General features: G+C 39.4%; 1 protein-coding gene across 1 annotated transcript in view; it reads left to right on the top strand.

The window, feature by feature from the left end:
- Positions 1-22,178, top strand: part of LOC146809950 (F-box and WD repeat domain containing protein 10B-like) — a 203,845-nt gene that overhangs the window by 1,523 nt on the left and 180,144 nt on the right. The window lies entirely within an intron of this gene.

Raw genomic sequence — 22,178 nt, 5'->3', positions numbered from 1 at the left:
TGAAAGTAATTTGAGTGGTGGATATGTTAGTCAGTTATTTGGTTTGAGAAGGATAGCGGAGGGATAGAAGAGGGAAGAAGGATTGCATATATATATTGCTTGTTACCCCCGATTGGGTATTGAAGCACTTTTTTGGCGAGTAGCACGCTACTCCGGAACCCAGTAAAGGATTAGTGGTGATTTAGTATAGTGAAATATGAAAGTAATTTGAGTGGTGGATCTGTTAGTAAGTTATTTGAATTGAGAAGGGTAGCGGAGGGATAGAAAAGGGAAAAAGGTTTGTATATATATATATATATATTACCTACTGGCGGTCGCCAGTAGGTAGTTATAGTTAGGACCACGTTTCCATAGGAAAACCTCAACATTCTATTTTGAATAACTTTGGCGCCGGTCGACGAATCCTCGCGAATTTCTCAAAATAGGTGGGGCGCTACGCTCCGCTCCTACCCTGAAAGTCTCGGGGGGATCCGTCAAGCGGGGGCTGAGATAAAAGGGGGGTCCCAAAACGCGTTTTTCCCATGCATTTTTCCATAGGACCTTTAGAACGAGCTACAGCCCGAACGGCTGAACAGAATTACTCAAAATTTGGCAGAGAGGTAGTCCCTAGGTCAAGGAAGTGCCTTTTGTAGGTTTGGTGTAAATCTGTTCAGTAGATTCTGAGAAAATAGCCTTTAAATCAATATATATATCTGAGCCCGCTTACGGTACGCTTACCGTACGCTTACGGTAAGCGTACGGTGGCGTGCGCGAGCGCGATTCTGATTGGCTCTTAGATCTTAGTAAACATTCGAATCGGCCGAAACCAGGAAGCGGCGGCCGCCATTTTGTGTATTTCACTCTGAAAAAAAAGAGTGAAAACAAGGAAAGGGGGCAATGAGGAGAGTTACAGACCCCTTAACATTTGTAAGGGGGTCAAAGAAGGACAGAAAAGTACAAAGAAAACATTTATTGATTTTTAAAAAAATCACGGGGTACGCGTACGGTAAGCTTACGGTAAGCGTACGGTAGGAAAAAAAAAAAAAAAAAATGAAAATCAGATTTAAGTGTTTAGATATTAGGGGGCTCTAAAAAGAGCCGTTGTGTTTATGAAATGATTTTTTAGTGGTACCTACAAGTAAGTACCGATGCAGAGTCTAAGGTTCAAGAGGAAGACTCTGTTCCCTTCATCATTGAAGTGCACACCATCTCCTCTATAAATGTCTTGCATGTCATAACGCAAGTTGTTGTGGTAAATGGCACCCATACCATAGTCACGGAGGAAAGCAGAAACAGATTTGTTGACGTGCTTTCTTGCTTTGTCATCGCACCGCGTGCCCACCGTGCGTGCACGGCACTAACTGCGTAAAGTGGGCGCGCGGTGCGCGAAGCGCACCGCGTGCTCACTGTGCGCGCACGGTGCGCGAAGCGCACCGTGCGCGCACGGAACGAACTGCGTTAAGTGGGCGCGCACGCCACGAATGGCGTAAAGTAACTTAGCATTTAAAAAACCGTACAAATTCACTGAAAAAACCATAGGTTTCACACATGTTATAGTTAGCGGAAATTTTACTGATAAAAAACCAATGAAATTCCCCCGTTATAGTTAGTGCAGGCAACTATAACTCACGCGACCGCAATCTTCTGCTGATGACATATGTGTCTTTATGAAAAAAAAATATTTGTAATATATGTATAGCTAAAAATGTATGGAAGAAGACATGGGCAAATAAGTGTCTAAATACAGTATTAGCATCAGCAGAGGATTGCGGTCGCGTGAGTTATAGTTGCCTGCACTAACTATAACGGGGGAATTTCATTGGTTTTTTATCAGTAAAATTTCCGCTAACTATAACATGTGTGAAACCTATGGTTTTTTCAGTGAATATATATATATATATATATATATATATATAGCGCTTGTAACCCCTGATGGGGTGTTGAAGTGCTTTGTCGGCGAGTGGCACGCTACTCCGGAACCCCTAAAGGATTAGTGTAATGAAATGACAACTTTCCTACAGCATTTATTGTTATAGATTTGCAGACGTTGAGGGCTAGTATAAGAGTTATAACATAGCTTCCCCCTCAAGCACATTATAGCTTCCTTAGTTAATCAGGCCGTGAGCTTCATTCACTTCCCTTAGAGGCTTAAGTCGATAGTGCCTCGACAATGATTTAGCACTTATTTTGCAAGTTATATGAATAAATCGACATATATATTTTCAACGTGGAACCTCTGTAAGTAATCAGTGATGTTATTATCTCTAGTCCATGGCTATATAATCTCTGCCAAGACGGTTGAAAAATGAATTCACCGTAAGGGACAGAGGCCGTGACTGCAGGGGATGCGCACCAACTAAACGCGTATTTCTTTTTTCTTTGACCTTAGTATAGCGCATCAACACCCTGTCCCGAGTGGTTTAGCGTTTTGCAGAATACATCACAATAACAATGAGCAAAACAGCACACAATACAATAAATATTGCCTTTGGAGAGAACATGACACCTTTGTAATACATGTTCATGTAAGCATTGCCAATGCCAATAGGTCAGCCTATGAGTGAATATTATATGGTAATGTGAAGCATTACAAGCAACTAGCATGAGAATGAAAATGTATTTGAGTGGAAACAAGGGACTGTATAATAAATGTGTAGGTTAAGTGTTCAGGTGACAGTTGCACTGTCAAGCCAGACCTAAAAATCCATGCAGGTTAATGACAGCCCTCCTCCCGCCTATGCTGCTGCCAGAGATAAGCAGCATACATTATCTAGTTATCTAAGACACTTTAATAGTATAACAATATCATGTGTGTGCCCCAGAAAAAATGATTACAGCTGTGAGGAGGGCAAGCACTTTTTTTTGTGGAAGCACACAACTTCTGCCCAATCAAAACATGTACTCCTAATAATAATGTGTTGTATTCTCTGTATAATTTTTCATCTTAGTTTTGTCTGTGCCTTTAAATCTTATGTGGAATTCCCTATAATTCTAGATGGTTCTGATGATAGGGATTCTCGATTCCGGTCACTAGACCTGTACCTGCTTACCTGTGAGCTTCTTATCCTAATTTCTCTTAATTAAATGATTTTTTCTACAAAATACTTTCCAGGAATTTATTGGAATTTAACATTATTTTTGGCCACGAGGATGGGATAGATACAAGTGGTTTGTGATCTGTCCTGTGTATAAATTTGTTTTCAGAAACTCTGTGGAATCAAAGTGTAATTTCTGACAAAACTTGGAACCTTCTTAAGAGTTTCATTCTTACAGGATGGCCCAATAGTGGAAGTGTCCCTCCTGAACTTCAGTCATTTTTGCAAGTTTCTTCTGAACTTACGGTAGAGAATGATCTAATTTTCAAAAACGGGAAATGTGTTCCTCCCGAGTTAATGCGAGATGTTATCCTTAAACTTGCACATGAGGGGCATCCCGGGATGTCGTCCATGAAGAGGTTGATAAGATCTAGTTTTTGGTGGCCAGGGCCGGATAAAACTGTGGATAGAACTGTGAGAGAATGTTTCCAATGTATCAATAGTGATAAAATGCTGAGAACTTTTCCCGCTCCTCTTAAACCAGTGCCATGGCCAGATTCCCCGTGGCAAAAGATTTATTTTGACATATCTGGGTCATTCAATTCTCTGCCTCAAAATTCTCGCTTTGCTTTGGTAATCGTTGAATATCAAGTGGCCTGAGGTCAAATTTGTTCATTATGCTACCACTCCAACCATCATTGATTTTTTTAGAGAAATTTTTGCTAGGGAAGGTGTACCAGAAGTTCTTGTAACCGACAATGGAGTGCAACTCAAATCTCATGAGATGCAAAGTTTTTTAGCACTGCATAACATTAAGCATCATACTACAGCTCTCTATGAACCTCAGGGTAATGGTCAGGTTGAGAGGTTCAATCGAGTGCTTAAGGATGGTGTTGAAATGGCTAAAAAATCAGGTAGAGATTGGAAAATTGTTCTGAGGGAAAAATTGTGGGCGTACCGCATAACTCCACATACTACAACTAATTTGAGTCCTTTCCGTTTGCTTAGAGGTAGAGAGACAGTTTCTAAGCTATGTTCTTGGTGGATAAAAAATAAAATGTCAAAAGAATTTTTTAGTGATGATTTGGAGGAAGTAAAGCTTAAAGTAAGTTCATACTTCCTATTAAAGTAAATTTCAACACTGTTATGACACAGGATAGGAGAATTTGGAATGTTAGACGTGTTGCCAAATGTCGTTTGCCTCCTGTTCCTTCTGTTCGTAAATCCAACCTTTCTAAGGAACCTGACTCCATTTCTTCAAGAATAAAAACTGACCGTCTGGAGATCAAGCCTCCCAGCAGAATGAAGGACTATGTTTAATTGTTAAGGCGGAGGATGTGTTGTATTCTCTGTATAATCTTTCATTTTAGTTTTGTCTGTGCCTTTAAATCTTATGTGGAATTCCCTGTAATTCTAGATGGTTCTGATGTTAGGGATTCTCGATTCCGGTCACTAGACCTGTACCTGCTTACCTGTGAGCTTCTGTTCCTGATTTCTCTTAAGTAAATGATTTTTTCTACAAAATACTTTCCAGGAATTTATTGGAATTTAACGTTATTATAATAATAATAAGATTTGAAGAGCGCATAGTTACTTCTTGCGAAGCGGCCCAGTGATAGGATCCTGTTATAATCTTCTTGCTAATCTAATGCGTCCTCCCCATTGTTGATCTCTGCCTTGCTGCTCAGCCAGTGGTGCAGTCATTAGAACACTGAGAATGTTTGTGCTTGAAGAAGATTACGTTGGAGGATATGGGCTGAGCAGCGAGGAGTCTGCTCAGCCCATGCTCCTGGTGAGGCATTACATGAAGCTTACCATCTTTCTGTAACTGAAGATACAACTCGAAGAATAAACATATAACCGTTTTCTACATAACCTGTCTACGTGGCATACTTTGTTTTACCAGATCCTTACTCAAGAAAAGTGTTTACCCACCTTATTGAACCAGTTCTCAACCAAACCCCAAAACTGATGTTTTTATTTTTTCCTGAAAAGAGTTTCAGATGTAGCCTGCCGGAAAGCAAGGGTAAGAGAATTCCAGACTTTAGGCGCGTGGTAGCCAAAGGAACTGCCTCCATTTCTGACTTTTTTAAATTTTGGGATGACAACCATTTTCTCTTCAACAGATCTCAGGGTTCTGGATGATAAAATCATCCGGATACAGCATGGACCGTGGAAGGATAGAGCCTTATAGCAATAGTAGAGCGCTTTGAAGGTGATTCTCTGCCTCACCGTAAGCCAGTGTAATTTCCTAAGTGTAGTTCCAACAGAGACTCACTTGGGCAGGTTGAGCAGTACAAGTGCTGCGGCATTCAGAACCTGTTGGATCCTACTCAGGCGAGATTGCGAAATGCCTAGCTAGAGAACATTGCAGTAGTCTAGCCTGGATATAACCAGGGCTTGGATCACAGTTTTTTTGAGCAGACTCTGCTAGAAGATGGAGAAATTTATTTAGAGCTTTCAGCATCCAGAAGCATTTCCCTGCTAATGGCTTCGAAAGATAGTTTATTATCAAACCAGATGTCTAGATTTTTAACCTTGGGCCAAGGAGAGAGTAGAGGAATCAGACTCTCGGGTCACCAGGCCTTGGACCAGATGTTGCGGTGTTTACCCAGGACCAGCACCTCCATCTTCTCTGCATTGTTTTAGATAGTTTGAGGCGATCCAGGCAGGTACCTCTCACAAGCATAGACAAAGGGGAGAGGCCATATGTTTGTTATTCTGAGACAGAGTGATGACAAGTTGCGTGTCATCCATGTATGAGATGATGGTGCGCCCATAGCACCCAATGATCTCAGCCAGAGGGTGAATGTAGATATTGAATAAGGTTAAACTCGGTGACGAACCCTGGGGCACTCCTTGCTGCAAGGGGCGATTCTTTGAGTGGAAAGGTATTTGGACGAACTGAAATGATTCGCCCTGCAGAAACGATGTAAGCCAGAGCAGCGCTACACCACCCACACTGCAGCTCCAGAGTCTCTAGATCAAGATGTTATGTGATACGGTGTTGAAAGTGGCACTAAGTTGTAACATTAAGATTGCAGCGGTAATGCCATCGGTCAGAATCTGGCGAACTGAGTCAGATGCTAGTAGCAGGGCCGATTCAGTGCTGGATGAAGGGTGAATGCCTGATTGTGCCCTATGGAGAAGATCGTTATCCTCCAAGAAATTAGAGAGCTTCCCATTCATGTGCTTCCTTGCCGTCTCAGGGAAGAGCGGTAGCAGTGCTATGGGCCAATAGTTTTCCGGCTCAGAGTATTCAAATACATTTTTTTTAAAAGTGGAAACGCCATAGCCTATTTCCAATGATTGGGAACAAAGCCAGACAACAGAGAGTAGTTCAGAAGTTCACACAGGACCAGTTGGATTGTCTTATATCCGTGCTCTAAGATGGAAGTTGATACTAGATACAATGGAGAGCCAGATTTGATGGCAGAGCTTTGCGATGTCAGCTCTTCCGGTTGAGTGGGAATAAAGTATAGGAACCTAGATCTGTCAGCTGAATATTCAAACCAGGTATCCAGGCATGGGTGGTTTCTAGCTTTAGCACGAAAGGAGGCATAAATGTTCTCCACCTTTTCAGAGAAAAAGGAAGCCAAATCGTTACAGCTCTCCACTGACGGAAGTAAGGAAGGTGAGACTGGGGACAGCAAAATAAGTCATTTAACAATCAAAAAGATTTTACCGTGAGGTGTTATTGGTGGATTGAATTTTCTTGACATAATAATCATGGCGAGAGTGACTAATAAGCTTGTAATACGTTTTTAATGCCGCCTTATAGTCCACTTTGCAAGATGGATCATAAGCTTTACGCCAAAGGTGCTCAAGGTGCTTGCACTTCTTCTCAAGATTAAGCATTTCATCTTTGAACCATCCTGCAGAAAGCTTTTATCAGTGTGGTACTTGCTTTACTAGGGGGCAATTTGGTCAAGTACTTCTCTAATCTAGTCGCCCAGTTGTGCGCTGACCTTATCTACACAATTGTCCAAAGTGGTACAGCAGTTCTCGAGAGATTGCTTAAACCTCTCTGGAGTCACTTTAGCCCACTGCTGCGCTCCTGTTTAGTTGAGAACATGTCTCGCTGACACCTTATCATAAAATATATGGCTAGGGATCTTGAAATGATCTAACCAGGTCATTGGGAGAGATGGCCGGTTTTCAAAGTAGGTAAGATTGGAAAAAACGGGGCTAAGGGTATGCCCTAGTTAGTGGGTAGGTGCGAGAACTAATTGGGGAGTTGAACACGCCCCAGATCTCCTACTAATGCTTTAACTGTTGGACAAATAGCATTGTCAAAATGGATGTTGAAATTGACTACCACTAGCATATTGGAATAGAAGAAGGCTAAAGGGGAGAGAGAGTCTGCCAATGAGGTGGAAAAATTGGACAGAGGACCTGGATGACAGTAGATCAAGGCTCCTGACACAATGAAGTTGTGTGTGATGGTCAAAGACAAAGAGAATGCCTCTCTGACTTAGAACGTTTGGAGAGGGTGCATTGAAGGTCTTTTTTGAAAATGATGGCAATTCCACCCCCTCTCTGAGACTGCCTGTCCTGCCTAACAATAGCAAAGCCATGCAGAATGGCCTGGCTCCCAACATCTGGGTAGAAGCAAAGCCTCTCTGTTGGTGATTCTTATATAATTGTGTTGTAAATAAAGATAATGTCCTCACATCAATTCCTTGTGGTGAGTTTTATTCCATCAGAGGAAAACCCCAACATGAAGCCAGGCCAGGCACAGCCAGCAGCCAAAGTGCAGTATTCAAACAATAGAATGCACAGATATCACAAAGACATTGTATAGAAAATTCCCCAGCATCTCGTTGTGTAGTATTCAATGAGCTGAATACAACACATCCCCTCCCTTCCCGACAAAACGAACACAAGACAAATACGCTTATCACAGAAACAATACGCACCAACATATACACAGAACAAACAAAATGAACCACTGAACAAAACCGAAAACCCCCTGGCCCCAAACAAACTCAACACCTCATCCTCAAACATAGTCCCCCAAGTATTCAGGTAGTCTCCTTGACCTCACCACCTTTTCTGCCTGAATCCCCAAATTAGAACCATCAGCACTCTTGGGCACTTCCACCCTTTCTGCATGAATCCCCAAGTTACCACCATCATCATTCTTGGGCACTTCCATACTCCTAACGCCTTGTCCAGTTAGGAAATCACCACTTCCCAAAAGCATACAAGAGGAACAATTCTCTCCACTGCTGGGCTTCACCTTTGCCTCTCCCGGTCTTTGATACAGAGCAACTCACCTCAGATTCCAAGTTTGACAGTTCTATAATTTGACCTAATCGCCACCAACAGCCTTCACTATATGGGGCCCAAGAAACTTGAACAGCTCCCTCCCAACACCTCCAGGTCTGACCTTAGCCCACTCCCCAACATTGATGATTTATCTCCGCTTGTTCTCTATTGTCCCAAAACCAATTTCTTGGAACCATTATAATGCACCCACCAAGGCACCAATTTGGTCCCTGACTGTCTACCATGCATCATTTCATATGGCGTCTTCCCTATTCTAGTAATCGCCGTGGTGCATTAAGCTCACAACATGTCTTTAATCGCGTCCTGAATTGACAACCCCACACTGCATGCTAACTCCGTGATACCCATCACCAACCTGAGGAATACCTCCCCTTATGAACATTTCTCCCAAGACTGCTACGGTAGACCTAGTGCTGATACACCTTATAAACACAACATCCACCCATTTAGATTTGGTGTCCACCATCACAGCAGCAAACATCTCCTGTTCAGGAAGAAATATAAATGGTCCAAGCAAGCTTTCTCCCACACCACACTTGCCTCTGAATGCTGTTCCACTTTCATGCCACTTAAACCCACTGCCAAATGTACAATCTTGGATCTTATCTCATACGGTGGCACAAACCTCTCCCCTCTCATCACCAGACCATCGCCCAGAACGGGCAGGTCATCCACCACCTTCTGAAATGGTTTAACCATATCTGACAAAGTACTCTCTCTCTTTCTCTCCTCACCTCACCTTTAATCGACTTCAAAACCCCTTTAAAGGTGTCGTCCTGCTCCAATGTTCTTATCCAATCCTCCATGGACACACAACTCTCCAGTCCTTCCGTGACATAATTCATGACCACCTCCTCCATATACAAATCACACTTTTCCGCCACTTTGTCAGGAAGTCTTGATAAGCAATCTGTGGCCTTGTGCTTTCACCCTGGAATGTATTCAACCCTACAATTCTTCTCCACGCCAGACAATGAGCGAGAAGCGAATGCTGCTGTCCTCTCCACTCTCCCATGCATTTGCAACAATAATACACCAATCCCAACTGCACTGCATCTACTGTAATGATAACTTTTAAGCCTGTCTGAAACAGCACTAGGGTACCTTCATAGACAATGTTATCCTTAATGAGAGAGAACTCTCAATGCTGTTCCTCATCCCAATTGAATTCTTACCCTTTCTTAACAACACTCTCGAAGCTTCCATCATATGGGCGAAATCTTACACAAATTTTGAATAATATTCCACAACACCCATAAAAGACTGCAGTTTGTCCCAGTCAGTTGGCACTTCCACGTTTATAATTGTGCTCACCAAATTCACCTTTGGCTTGACCCCCTCCCTGATAATGAGATAACCCAAGTACTCCAGTTCCTGCAACAGACAAAACACACTTTTCTTACTGCAATGTCACACCAGCCTTAGTAATGCGAGACAACACCTCACCCAATGTTTTGTTGTTAAGCATTATTGTCTCCAAAAACTAGTACGTCATCTTGAAAGAAAACAACATTGTTGACCCCGAAAGCAAGTTTGATATTATCCTTTGAAAAATGCCTGCTGCTGAGGACAACCCAAAGGGGAGTCTAATAAATTGACAAAAGCTCTACGTAGTGATAAAAGAAGTGAGATGCTTGCAGTCTAGGAGAAGCTTCACTTGATGGAAAGTACTCCTTAAATCAAGTTTAGAAAAATACTCCCTTCCCCCAGACAGCATCAGAATCAGTTCATTCATGTCCTTTTCCCCCAAACTTGTGACAGTCTTTTCCACAGTCTTTTCCAATTGCAAAACAGTTCTTTGAATCTCCCAAGAGATAACTGCTCCGGAATCTGTGACACAACCGAGATGACCCCTTCCCCATGGAATTCGATACTCCACAAGGTCTCAGACCACTTGTTTTGTTGCTGTTTATCCTCATGTAGAAAGTTTTTCTTTTACAGCATTCACCAAGTCTGATTTGTCGTCTACCTCAGCTACATCAGAGGTGTTGTTGTTTTCTGCTCCACTCTTTTGCATTTCACACATGCATTTCTCTGATTCCTTCACCACCTTAGCTATGGTGATGGCATCATTTAATGGAGGACTACTGGCTGCCCACAAGTGATCCTGCATCTTCTTGCTGCTACACTGCACAGTTAACTGATCTCATATCAATTCTTCTGTCATCTGACTAAATTGACATTTAGCAGCCAATTCCCCTAGTCTGACTACAAAGTCATCGACCGACTCAGACGAACGTTGTGGCTGAGTGTAGAATTTATGTTGGCGCATTGCCATTTTCACTGACTTGGCAAATCTGGTTTGGAGGCGCAGTTTAGCTTCCTTATACACATCCTCTATTTAGTTTCCGTAGTCATCATATACTGGTGGAAGGTATTTGAATACATTCTGGCCATCTTTACCCAAGGAGGCAAGCAACATACCTTTTTTCTTGATAGTAGAAAACACCATACCGTCAAAAGCCTGAAGATAGTTTTCAAAGCTTTCTATCCAGTCTTCCCTCTCAATGGGTGGGTCATCAGGTGTCATTAAAAAAGATAGGGGCATTGCAATAAATTGTTTTAGATCCGTTTAAGCTTTAAACTAAAGTGGTGGTATCAAATACGTAGTAATGAATATGCGTAGAACAATAGTCACTAGATGGCAGTGCAGAAATGTCTAACAGCTAAACTGGTTATATGGTGCCCTCTTGACAAAGCCAATAGGTTTTCCTTGTATACTACTATGGTCACCCGTTGACAAAGCCAATAGTCTTGCCTTCATATAATGATGTGGTCACCCCTTGAGAAAGCAATAGGTTTGCCTTGATATAACAATGTAGTGACCCTTGACAAAGGCAATAGGCTTGCCTTGTATATTGATGTTGCCATCCCTAGACAAAGCCAGTCGATCTGCATTATTTAAAATGACGCCCATTTATATTGTGATGAGCACTCTCATTGTCTGGCCGCGCACGGCCGGGTTTGGGTGACCCCGGTCGAGATGGGTACATAGCTGTCCACCACTGGCCAATGACGTTACAGTTCGGGATGACAATATTTTCTTATTTTATGTTAAAAGTTTTTTTTAAAACTTAGAAACTAACTGAAAAAAACAAAGGTTAAAGTAGCGTTATAGTTAGGTGAAAGTGTCAGTTAAAAAATACCATTCTGAAAAAAAACACTGAAATTCACCAGATTTCAAACTGTCACAATCATTGGATAGTGTCATCTATGATACGTTTGATGTCATCAATGATGTCAGTGAACATGAGGGATGTAATATGTGAGGTCATAAGCAGTGCTTGACAGTGGCACAAGTTTTAGTTCTCAGTAAATTATAACTGGTGAACATCAATGTTTTATGTGTTTAAAATGATATAAGTTAACTGACACTTTCACTTAACTATAACGTTCTTTTAACCTTATCTTAAGATATATATACACACATGCATTATATATTTATTGAAAAAGGTTTAAGAGACATTATAGTTAAGTGAAAATGTCAGTTATCAAATACCATTTCAAACACAAAAATGCTTTAAATTTTACATATATATAAATAGATTCACTGAAAAAAATAAAAATAAAGCATACATGCCAATAGGCGTGACTCAAGCTGTATGTTGCTAATTTTGTAAGCCAAAAATGGCTTAATGTTAGCTGCTTCCTGACTGACATTGCCTCGACTTTAATAGAACTCAATGAGATAAAAGCATTCCCTAATTTTTCTTTTTTTAGAACCATCCCACTTACCTGTTCCAAAGTTTTGTCATGTATATTAAAGGGACATTATAGTTAGGTGAAAATGTGAGTTATATTTTAAACTAATAAAACCTCTAAATTTCACCAGATATAGTTACCCCAAGTAACTCTCGCTCATGTTCAAAAGTAACTCTAACTCACGCCCCCACCATGGACAGTGTTGTCATCATGATGTCATTTCAGATGTTGCAGTGATGTTCTCAATGAAGTCATAGAACATGTCATCAGTGAAGTAATATATGAGGTAATTAGCAGTGCATGGTGAAGACTCTACATATAGTTAGTTTAGGGCACAGGCTATATTTACTATAACTGATGAATTTCAGTGGGTTTGTTAGTTTAAAATGTTATGTTATGTTTTAACTGCCATTCTCACCTAACTATAATGTTCCTTAAATCTTTGTATTTTTTAGGAAATTTCCAAGGGTTTTTTAAATGTAGGGTAAGATATTGTTGCAATTCCTAACTATAACATCACATTAAGCTTTGTTTTTTAAATGTAAAGTAAGATGCCCATCTGTAGTGGTCCACAGAAGACGCCAAGACACATCTAGGTGTCGAATTCAGCTTTAATACATTAGCTCCAGAAAAAGAACACCTTTTTTCCCAGTTCCCTCCACTCCTTCTCCAGTTTGAATCCCAACAATCTAACCCACACCACACACTTCTAGAATGCTAACCCAGAATCTTCTAATACATTGCAGTCACTAGACCATAACACTATCCCTTTTCTTTTAGAAACAAACAAGAACTAACAGAAGATAATAACAAGGTTGAAAGGACATAAATAAACACACTTTCTTTTCCATGCACTTACATAAACAACTATACTGGAAACATATGCTTACCTAACTAACATAAAAAAAAATATTCATCTATATTTTAAGCTTTAAATGAATGAACAGATAACATAGAAGAGCTATATCACAAGGTCATCAATACGTAACAGTGCAATTACATGTAAGGGCTAAAACACCAGATTATTGAAATCTAACAGGGTCACTACGAACACGATTATTAGTGCGTAAAGAGACAAGGTTATCAATTATGTCAGAACTTCCTTCCTTCACCTCTGTTCCTTTACCATTTTCTTTATCTTTCCTTTCCATCACCCTCTCTCGTACTCTGATCACTCTTTTCATATTCCACCACTCACCTCCTGCAACGTGTACAGCATTCCCACACACCTTTTCAACACATACAGGAACACAACATTTCACATACCCTGGTTTCCAGACACAAATAACATCACCAACTCTTATTGTCAAAATATGCCTTCAAATTTACTTGTGACACACCCACATACCCACGGGCAATGTTCTGCAAATACTCCAAACACTTCTCTGTCTTAACCCACCAGTACATTCACCCAGGTACCAGTTTCAAAGCTGGTCTATGCCCCTGCAACAAGTCAAACAGTAAAACCTTAGTAACTGAATGCGGCTTCGTGCAGTAGAACCACTGCATGGACCACACAGCATCCATCATTGCACCGATTCATGCGCTCGACTTGACCATTTGTCTAGGGGTGATATAGAGAACTCTTCAAGTGTTTCCTGCCCACTGAGCTCAGGAAATCTTCAACCACAGAGCTAACAAATTGGAAACCATTATCACAAATCATGAAATTTGGACAAACGTCTCTGGCAAAAATCTCCTTCAAGAAACTAACTTATCTTATTTGAATTGGGTTCAGAGACAAACTTTACTTCAGGCCATTTACTATGATAGTCCATCATGACCAAAGCATACCGAAACTATGGAGGCAGACACTGAAAAGGGCCTACCAAATTTATTCCCACATTGCCCTTGCTCTATCAGGCCATTGAATAGGATGTAAAGGAGGAGCAGCAGTTTTCACACCCTTTTCACAACTGTCACATATGACATATTCTCCAATTATCTTATCAACCTAATGCCCTTTATGAGTCCTCTCCGTACCAACACCAGCTGAATGACTCGTTCACATTTCATTAAAATCTTCAGTTAACAGTTCATTAGCAACCTTGCTGTATGGCTGAAGGCCTGAATGCAGCATCTTTTCCTTAGGTCGATCACCCTTAACTTGCTTAATCACCTTCATGACTTACATATCATGTCTCAGAGCATCTCACCACTGGTCCTTAGAGCAGGCACTAGCTGATTCTAAGTCTACCACTGCTACAAAATAATCTTCCATATCATCATCATCCAGATCTTCCTTTCCTTCCACTTGAAATTTTAACAGCAAATCTGCCCTCTTGGTTTTTTATTCCTGAAAGTTGTTCTATTTAAAACTGATATTGTAACATCTTGGTGGATAACCTGGCTATTCTGGGTGTAGCTTCCTTTATTTTACCTTCACCTATTATGCATACCAATAGCTTATGGTACCTTTGAAGTACAAATTTCCTGCCCCACAAAAATGGATGAAACTTTTCAACCGCCCATCAACAGGCATGCAATTCCTTCTCTATGACAGAATAATTGAGTTCAGCCTCCTTGAGAACTTTGAATGCAAAACTTACTGTTACTTCTTCACTCTTACAATTATGGGAAACTACTGCTCACAAGCTATACATTGAAGCATCAACAGTGACTTTGCATGGCAGCGCTGGATTATAGGGTTTCAACGTTGGGGCAGTGGTTATTTGCTTTTTGACCCGCTCAAAAGTCTTTTGACGTTATACATCCCTTGAGAAATTCAATTAAAAAAAAAACATATTAGATAGTTTTTTTCATACAGTTGGCATGATCAGACATAAAGTTGGCATAAAATTCACATTACGCAAAAAATGTTCTCAGACCATCCTTATCCTCAGTTGCCTGGGCATCAACAATAGCCTTGACCAAATCTGGGTGTTGATTTCCACCATCTCTAGACTCAAGGTGCCCCAAGAATTCCACATCTTGTTTCCAAAATTCACATTTGTTGCTTTTGCCTACAACACAATACTCCTTGAAAACCTTTAACACTTTGTTCAGGATGAAATCATGAGCTTGCCTATCCGTGGCAAATGTGAGAATGTCATCCTGAAACACTACTCTGCCTTTAACTCCTTTTAACAAATGATTCATATTCCTCTGAAAAGCCATTGCAGCAGATGCCAGCCGAAATGGCATACAACAGAATTGGAACATGCCACTCAGTGCTATAAATACTATGAAATGACGTGAGGAAGGATCTAGCTCCACCTGGTGACAAGTTGGCGCTACATCATTTTTGTTAAACCATTCAGCACCTTTCAATTCACAGAGATGTTTATTAATTTTGGGAAGCGGATGAGAATCAATCCGCACCTCCTTATTCAAAGAGCTCAAATTGACGCTTACTTTTAAGTTCACCAGACCTCCTCCATGATACGATTCAAAGGAGAAAGCCATAACGTTGATTCCACTGGTTCAATAACCATTTGCTCTAACATTTTGTCTAGCTCCTGTTGCGAATCAGACCTTACAGTGAATGATATACTGTGCCGCTTTTGCTTTACGGGTATGGCCCCTACCTTGAATTTGATAAGATGTTTGAACCCCCCAATCTTACCTAGACTACTTGTAAAAACTGCTGGGAATTTAGTTACTAATGCTTCAATGTATTCTTAGACTTAACTACAGAGAGCTGTTCCGTTGCACCTTGTCAGACAATCCTTGGTGAAACCATCCCAATATGTTCAATCCTTATTTGCAACATATATATTGGCTTCACGTTTCCATTCCCTGAACTCCAGCATGTCCTCAAAAAACCCAGGCATATCAGTTTTCTTCATTCATAGGAAACCGGGGCACGATTAGGTGGTTGGATTTCCATATCACCTCACTAGCTTGCCAATTATTCCGTGATCATGGTAATGTGAGCACCAGAATCCACTAGCAAATGCAGGACTTTTTTTCCAAACCATGGCATCAACACATGGATTAATACATTCACTGGGATCCCCGCATCTCAAATCTACATCCCTCACTACTACAATCATATTTTAAACATCATCACACACATGTAGATACTCTTCAGATTTTACTTGATCATAATTCATTACCTCTACAGTTTTTACTTCATTTGTTTACTTTGATACACCTTTGAAAAATGCCCTGTTTTGCCACAAGTTCTGCACACAACATTCTTAGCTAGACATGGCTTTCCCCCTTTTACATGAGGGGGAAACCTCACCTAAAAGATATATTCTTTAGTTTGAAAAAGTATGCATTATGTGGTTTATAACTTTTCTCATACTTCTTTAGAACTGCTACCACATATTCGGTGTGTTTATCATTTAATTCTTTAAAAGAGTTTTGTGAAATTTCCATAGATTTTGCTGTCTTTAAAGTTTCCTCGAAAGTGAGATTACTCAAAATAAGTAGTTGTTGTTGTTGTGTCCCTCTATTCACACATTGTGTTACAATCTGATCTCTAAATATTTGATCAGTAAAATTCTTAAACTGGTATTTTGATGCTAGTCTTCTTAATGCTGAAATATACGTTTCAATATCTTCATTCTGCATCTGTACTTTTTTGAAGAATTTATGCCTTAAAAGTAGTAAGCTAGGTTGCACATCAAACCTGATTTTTTGTTGTTGGTTTAAATAGAAAACCTTATTTTGGAAAAGATGCAACCAAGTATACACTATCAAATAAAGTAACAAAATGTTAGTTAACAACAATTGAGCTAACGTCATATAATAGAAAAAGAGAACTTAAGAAAAGTCAAAGTAGTTGCATATAGAAAAAAGATTATAATAACTGTGGAAAGAAAGGAAGCAGAAGAAAAGGGGGAGAAGGTACAATAATAACATGGTTCAATATGCAATATGGAAGGAGGAGAGCTCAATACAGTATAAAAAGATATCAACATTTTAAGGAATAATAGCAGTAATAATGCATTTAAAAGGGAAAAAGGGTAAAGAAATTATATAACAAAGTAGGTAAATAAGTACATAAGAAATCATTAAAAAATGATTTATGGTGGTTTGGGGACCTCTCCAAGTAGGGGATGATGTTGGGCAGATGTTTGTGCTGGCGTGTCTAAGAAAACAGATACAGGGGACCATATATGTTCTCTTTTCAGAAGTAAAAACATAGGGGAGACATATGCAGGATCAAGTCGATGGTTATAGCAAACAATATACCACCAAGCTTGAAAAGAAAGTTGTATGGATTGTTTCCAATTTTTTGTTATTTGTTGAAAAGCAATTTCAATTAATTAATCAACAACATCCATGTTACAAGAAAGTGAGTGCCAGTGTTCAGATAATGTACCTAGAAAGATGTCGATAGGTGAAAAAGAGAAGTGAGTGTAAAAGATTATATTGATCTGAGACCATATCTTCACCCAGAATTGATGAGGGGAAGGACAAGAGAAAAGCATATGGTTTAAATAAGCATGAGTAATGTTACATGACCAGAAATTTGGGAAAAATGTGAAATTAAATTTATGTAAGGACATTGGGGTAAACATAAGTCGATTATATATAAAGAAAAGTGTTTGTGTTGCACTTGCTGATCTTGAAGTCTTGCGGAATTTTAGCCATAAATAATCCCAAAAAGCAGTGGACCATGTTGTGTGGAAATCACGTTCCCACTGGAGTTCTATGTTAGTTTTAGTCCTGCATTCGGGGAGTGCGTTGAGGGATTTATATATAGATGAGGCGTTAGGTTGGGCACTTAAAATGGGGAGAATATTACGGTGAGGTACTTAAGGAGGTGGTGTAGAGGATATTGAAGATAAGGAAGGAGATAGATTTTGAATCAATATCTTAAATTTGGCAGAAAATGATTTTGGCACTTTGCAAAGAGATTGTGCTTCAGAAAAAGTAAGAAAAGTATAATTTGAGTAAAGTTGATAAATCCAAAGCAGACCTTTGTCCCGCCAAGTTTTCCAAAAGATGGGTTTGTTAATTTTAAGGAGGCGATTGTTCCAGATGGAGGAGTTAAGAAATTGATCTTTACATGAAAGATGTGAAATCAAAAAAGAGTGAAAGTTTTATGAATAGGTGAAGATAAATATCGGGTCTTGTGAGTGCATGTAAGGGATTCGCTGAAAGAGAAGGGAGACAGGAAAGAAAGTTTGATGTCTTTCCACAGTGGAGAGGGTTTGGATATGGATTGGTTTAAGGATTTAGAAAGCTGTTTAAGAAGAAAAGCATTGTGGTAAAGTTGGAAGTCAGGGAAGTTGACTCCACCTTGTGATTTAGGGCATTTGAGCATGGTCAGGAACAGGCGTGATTTCTTTTTATTCCATAAAAAGACAGATAAAATATAATTAATTATTTTGAAAAAGTAAGAAGGAAAGCTGAGAGGGATAGCAGCGATCATAAAAAAAATAACAGGGGCGAGCATCATTTTGATAGTGTCAAGTCTGCCCCACCAAGATAAATATAGAGGATGCCATTTAGAAATAAATGTAGATAATGTGGCACCAAGATAAATATAGAGGATGCCATTTAGAAATAAATGTAGATAATGTGGAGAGGACATGAGTCTTGTTTAGGGATAAAGTCTGTTTGACATAGGGAGCAAACCAGAGACCTAAATATTTATTCTTTTGGGATTCCATGAGAAATTAGTGGAGGCAAAATCTTACTTAAAACATAAAATATTAAGAGGGAGAACTTCACATTTATCATGATTCAGTTTATATTCACAAATTAAAGAGAAAGCATTGACCTCTGCAGTGAAAGCTGGGATAGATTATACTGGTTTAGACATATACAGCAGAATATCGTCTGCATAGACCCTCATTTTAACATGAAGTTTATCGTGTTGGAAGCCATGTATTTTAGGGTTTTGTTTAATTTTAGCAAGAAAGGGTTCTAGAGTGAGAATAAATAGAAGAGGGAAAGGGGACAACCTTGATTGACACCTCTCTGTAGAATGAAGGATTTAGAAATGGAACCATTGGCAAAGATGGACGCTTTGGTTGAGGTATATAATAAGTAAATATAAGAGATAAACTTGGGACCAAAGCCAAACCAGGATAATGTGTGGAAAATAAATGACCAATCCATACGGTCAAAAGCTTTTTCTGCATCTAGAGAAATAGCTGCAAGTGAATGAGAGTATTTATTAGATTTGTGCAATATATTAAAGAAAGTTCTGTTATTATCTGAGATATTTTGTCCCTTAATGAAGCCAGATTGTTCTTTACAAATAATGGATTGTAAAAGGGGTTCTAGGCGAAGAGCAAGAATTTTGGCAAATAATTTGTAATCAGAGTTAACTAATGCTATTGGCCTGTAGTTTTTACAAAGCTGAGGGTCTTTCCCTTCTTTAGGGATTAGGCAGATAAGAGCGTCTTGAAAGGTACCACTGGAAGAATTAGAGGAAATGAAGTGTGAGAATAAAGAAAGATGATAAGGAAGAAGGGATTTGGAGAAATAGGAATAAAATTCCACAGGGAATCCATTTGGACCAGGTGCCTTCCCTGTTTTGAGAAGCTTTAATGCATAAGAAATATCTTTTATAGAAATATCACGCTCCAATGACGAGAAATCAATATCCGATAAAAACTGTTTTTTATCAAGGTAAGATAATTTTGTATGTCTATAGAGTCTGGAACAGTTTCAGGGGTATAAAGAGAGGTATAGTATTTTTTTAATTATTCCAAAATCTCTTAATTTTTAGTTACTGGAGAAGAGTTGGAGTTTAAAATATAGTCAATGTTAGTACAGTTTTTCTTAATCATGAGATATGAGGCAAGAGTTTGCCCGCTTTGTTCTGGCTGCCATACTAATGAGCACTACCTTGGAGCAGATACGCAGAAGCATTTTCCGTGGATAACTTATTATACCTAAATTTCTCCCCTAATAAGATTATTAAGATTGGCCTGAGAGTTAGTTACGGTATAGAGTGACTCTAGTAATTTAGTATTGTTAAGAATTTAATTTGCTTTTCGGGAATTTTGGTGTTTCTTTTGGGAAACATATGAGATAATAAAGTCTAGGCTTTAAAAGTGTCCCAGACAAGCGAGAAGGATGACACAGAAGACATATTACGCTTAAAGAAGTCTAACATTACAGGAGCATGGTCTGAAATCAATATAGAACCAATATGTGCTTGCAATATAGATTGTGTTAGTGCTTTAGAGACAAATAAATAATCAATGCGTGATTGTGATAGGTGAGTGTGGGAGAAAAAGGTGTAGTCACGGAGTTGTGGGTTACAGAATCTCCAGGAGTCAACTAGAGATCTATGGAACATCAGGGTGGTAAAATGTTGATGCATTGGAGAAGAAACAAAAGGTGTTTTGGATGTACGGTTAATGTAGGGATCAATAATTAAGTTACAATCACCACCAAAAATAACATATGGTGTAGAAATAGACATCAAAAAGGTAGAAATATTTGGCCAAAAATGACCATCGGGTTTCGTAGGAGCATATACATTAAACAAAGTAATAGGTATATTATTGACTTTAAGGTGGACAATTAAGCAATGTCCTTTGTCACCTGAGTCTTGAGAGAGAAGAGAAACATTAAGTCTCTTATGACAGAGAATCACAGTTACATTTCTTTTGCTAGTACCTGGAGAGGAAAAGACATTTCCCAGTTTGAGTTTGAGAATGTCTGAAGCAACTAAGTGGGATTCTCGTAAAAACACAATATCTGATTTAAGACTAGACAAGTGGGTAAGCACTCTTTGCCTTTTAATAGGCGTACCCAAACCTTTAACATTCCCGGAAATAACACGTAACGTCATTAATTAACTGTATAAAATAAGAATAAAACATTGTATACTATTACAGCAAAACAAGGATACAATAGAGAACTTGCAATATCTAGAAAAATGAAAAACAAGCACTCCAATAGTAAGGAAACACTATATGAATGGAGAATATTGAAATAGAAGGAATAAAGGAGAGAAGAAAAGGAAAAACAGGAAAAAGAAAGGGTAGAAGAAAAGAAAGAGAGAATAGACAGACGAAACAATAAAACATACCAAAGACTCAAACATGTGTGGAGGGTGCTGGGGCCACAGGGGGAAGACGAACAGCCAGTCACAAAACTCCGGGAGAAATCACGAGGAGGGCATCAATTCAAAACGGACTATACAACAATGGGTGAAGCAGGGAAACGGCACCTGGTGGGAGGATACATAAGGAGATTAGCTAATCAGAATATATCATAGGAACATTGTAAAATTACAATTATCTTTTGTAAGAGAGGAGAAAACTTCAAATAGAAGACGATCCTGCAAACTTCATGGAGTTTTCTCTACAGCCATCAAGAAATTGTTGAAGCAAGACTGGATCTTCGTAGGTTGTTGTTATTTTTATAAGTCACTTTAAAGAGGCATGGGTGGAGTAGTCCAAATCTGGCATACAAATTACGTAGAGCTGGACGCATGGCTAAGAAACCTTTCCTTTTGTCTGCTGTGACTTTCGCATAGTCCTGTGAAAAGAATAACTGGGAACCTTGCCATGAGATGAGACGTTTGGTTTTGACTGCTTGTAGGACTTTCAACAAACCTGTATATTCTAAAAAATATAATATTATGCCTCTTGGATTACGATGGATAGATGAATTCTGAGGAGGACGACCAAGTCTGTGTGCTCGTTGTATGTTTAACGTTGGAGATTCTGGAAATTCGAGAGTCTGTGGCAAAAAAAGATTGAAAAAAAGAAATGGAATTGTAGCCTTCCAATCCTTCAGCTAGACCATAAATATGTAGGTTGTTAAATTTATTTCGGTTTTTGAGATTTTCCACTTGCTTCTGCAGTTGTAAGATTTCTGTTTTCATAGGGTTAATTAGTTTAGAGGATATTTGTAAAGATTCTATTTGGTGTTCCATTAACTTAATTTTGTTATCCAGAGTGGACCATTTATCCTCTAGGGCTTGCAGGCGTATGTTTGTTTCCTCCATATGGGGTTTAAGTGCTCTGATCTCGTCTAAAAGCAATTCTAAAGAAGTTGACGGTGGGGATGTGGTCAGTGAAGGAGGATCCTTTTTAATTCTTTTAGTAGATGATAATACAGAAGAGCAAGGCACTTTAGATACATTTTTCCCATTTGGCGTCGAGGAATGTGGGAGAGGAGTAGTAAATGAGGGCAAAGTGGTTGTTGCGTCTGTAAAATGGGAAGGTGTGGCTTGTTCTGATTCCCCCATGTCGCTTTGCAGTACCGAAAAGGGGTTTGAGGTGTGTATTGTAGTGGATT

The sequence above is a fragment of the Triturus cristatus genome, chromosome 7, assembly GCF_964204655.1.
Source record: "Triturus cristatus chromosome 7, aTriCri1.1, whole genome shotgun sequence".
Lineage (NCBI taxonomy): Eukaryota > Metazoa > Chordata > Amphibia > Caudata > Salamandridae > Triturus > Triturus cristatus.
The sequence above is the reverse complement of the archived record's forward strand: the minus strand, read 5'-3'. Positions and strand labels throughout refer to the sequence as shown.